The 3,219-nt window shown below is 35.4% G+C and overlaps 1 long non-coding RNA gene across 1 annotated transcript; it reads right to left on the minus strand.

Annotated features, from left to right (window-relative positions):
* Positions 1–390: 390 nt before the first annotated feature.
* Positions 391–2,343, minus strand: LOC141021444 (uncharacterized). The gene is made up of 2 exons (XR_012182758.1): positions 1,352–2,343; positions 391–538 (listed from the first exon to the last, which is right to left on the minus strand). It is a non-coding gene; the product is annotated as an uncharacterized lncRNA (long non-coding RNA).
* Positions 2,344–3,219: the final 876 nt, after the last annotated feature.

A 3,219-nucleotide genomic window follows, 5' to 3' on the forward strand; every position in this document is an offset into this window, starting at 1 on the left:
ACCTTGGTATCCTTCGCCCTCAAGACGCTTCACTGTCGACACTACTGGCGGCTCCAAATGGAAATGTTCAGCTACCTCCTCTAATATGCTCACAAAGTTGAGATGGAAGATTGTATACTCATCCATCCCTGCTTTCAGCACACAGTTAGTTCAAAAATAAATACAGACTACATATCAAACATGCTAATTAAGCACAGAAAAATAAGCATTCAATTAATCATCAATTCCTACTTTTACGTGCCTAGACCATCCCCTTAGTTAAACCCACATTAGTGTTTATTCTTTTTTTCCTCTTATTCTTTTTTTCCTAAACCCTGGCTCTGATGCCAATAAAATTGTCACGCCCCAAGTGATAAAATTGTCACGCCCCAAGTTAGGCTAGTAAACAAATTATTTTCTAATATGCACAAGAGCCAACTTTATTCATTACTAGCTATTACAAAGGTTATGATACATGCAACTCCTTTATTTATTCCCAACCCGTAGAGCTACTCCTACTGTTCATCATTCTCATCAGCACATCCATCATTTGCTACTTCTGCAAAATCAACAACAATAGCAAGAATGAGTATGATCTCATACTCAGCAAGCACACGGATACAAAGGAACTTCTCTCAGCAAAAGTGACAAAACACAAGGGTTAGTTGTAAAAAAAAAGAGTTTGATGGCACAGGAAGATAATGGAGATTAATTTAAAGAAAAGAAAAGAAATAACTGGCATCACATATGACCGCAAGCTTCCCAACCCGGGAGTCACAAGGGTGAAAATTTCACACTTTTACGCTCTTAAGAGGGGTACTCTGACGTCGACAGCCTCGACTAGAACCACACAGGCGCTAGTAGAGCAAAGCTCTTTATTCCCCCAAGAACCGACCACTCGACTTACTAGTGTCGATCGCTCCTACGGATCCATCATCGACACGCTTCCGAACGAGTGGTGTTCTTAGCGGAGAACTCAGACAGTCCCATACCTGAACTGTGACCGATACAATACGTTTGCCGTCGTGATACCAGATTTTTATAAAATTTACTAGACAAAGATTAGCAAGAGGAAATACATGCAAGACCAAGATAAATATCTCTAGGCTTTTCACAGAACCAACCATCCATGCATGAGCCATTAATCCATGTGCTCACATGCATGTACCAATGATTTCTCCACCGTGATCATAAACCAAAAAGGTAGTACTGTGGTATGCATGCTAGCTTCAAGAGATGTACAGGAATCAAATCATACGAACAATGCACATTATAGAGCTTGAGAAGTACTACTAGATGTAGAGCATGGCATGAATAGTGAGACAAACAAGGAATAGGACAGCTAGAAAGGCTAGATGGAACGCATGCTTGCCTGACTCGCTGACTCGCTGCTTCCTCCGAGCGCTCTTGCCGATCAGTGTGATTCTACTCCATGCAAAGCTAGCTAGTGAACTGGTTTGTATGTTGGGATGAGTACTACAGCATGCTCTTGCCCATCTATTTATAGGCATGGTAGGGTAGGGAATGGAGCTGGATAAGTGTAACTCAGCAGCCTCGGTGTCTCTAGTTTTACAGCTGTTTGTACTTTTACATTACACGTGCCTAGCTGACTCCAACAGAGCATTAAATGCTACAGATAAGTGCAAACTTGAGCTGCTAAATATCTTGTACCACACCCACACGTGGCCCTCCTACTCGAAGGCTCTACAAGCATGTTCTTGTAATGCATATCCTTCCACACTAAGGAATTAAGTTGACTACTCTTACTTAGTACTAACCAATGATTGCCAATGATTGATTTTATCTAATTAAGCTTATAATTACTACTCCAACATTCTGCTAATTTTGTTAATTTACCAAAATACAAGATCTTATTTATACTAATAAACACGGGTATTACACCCACAATGCCTCACATGGCCTGGGTCCAGATAGCAATAAAAATACAATTCTTGTTTACCTATTCTCCTTTTGGTTCCTCTCTTTCTTTCTTTTTTTACTTTAGTAATAAAATTTTGAGACCTATTTGCACATATCAAAGAAAATGTTATATTATTTATGAAGAATGTGCATGTATTTATAAAAAGTGTTCAGGATGTTTCTAAAAAATGATTATGTAATTAATCAAAGGTTTTCATAATTTTTCAAATTGTCAAGTACTCCCTCTGTACTGAAATACTTGTAGTTGGGGAAAAGTAGTACAAGTTCCCCCAACTACAAGTATTTGGGTACAGAGGTAGTACTTTTAAAAAGCATTCAAGCATTTAAGTATATTCACGTAATTTAAAAACTGATCGTACATTTAAAACTGTTCTCATAAGTGAAAATCATTCATACATTTTTATTGTATGTATAAAATTTAAAAAAAAATTCATGCTTTTTAAAATATGTCCAATAATTTCTAAAATAATCCATAATTTATATCAATTTTTACATTAAAAAGGCTAAGTTAAAAGGAAAAAGATTCATAAAAGTGAAAACAGAAAAAATTAAAGTAAGAAAAATTAGCAAAAAAATAACATGTTTTATAAATATTCAGGTTATTTAAAAAAATGTCATAGTATTTTAAAAATGTTCACGGAATTAAAAATGTGGTCATGCATTCTTTTAAAATGTTTGTGTTATTAGAAAAAGTGTTTACATATTTAAAAGAAATGCACATGATTTTTTTAGAAAATAGTAATTGAAAAAGTATGTTCCTGTATTTGCCCAAAAAAAAAACCAACCTAAACAGGATAAAGGGGAAATGGAAAAGACACAGGAAAGGAATGAAGTAAAAGGAAAGGCAAAATAAAAACATAAGGTGAAATAAAACCATAAGGAAAAGAATAAAAAGAAACAAACACTGAAACCAGATTTAAAGCCCTCTTTGATTAGCAGAGGTGACCAATTAATCGAGAAAGCATAATTAGAATAAGAGCGGCAGATAATGGTTGTTTGTACAATTATTAATCTGAGTCATGGGTTATTGTACGCATCAAGTTGCAAAACACTGCTCTATTGCTACTTTGTTTTATGTCATGACGTATATAGTGTTCGTGGGTAGTATATACATAGCGTGTAATTATCGTATATCATGTTGCAGATGTTCATATTTTTATAAATTTGGTCAAAGTTTACAAAAGGCAATTTAGCACAAGACTAATATACAATGTATTCTGAATCAGATGTTAGTTGTCTATCCTGTGTCTTGAGCAACGACCAATGAATTAGTTCAACAAGTGGTGCTGAAAAATACAC

The sequence above is a fragment of the Aegilops tauschii genome, chromosome 1 (genome assembly GCF_002575655.3).
Source record: "Aegilops tauschii subsp. strangulata cultivar AL8/78 chromosome 1, Aet v6.0, whole genome shotgun sequence".
NCBI lineage: Eukaryota > Viridiplantae > Streptophyta > Magnoliopsida > Poales > Poaceae > Aegilops > Aegilops tauschii.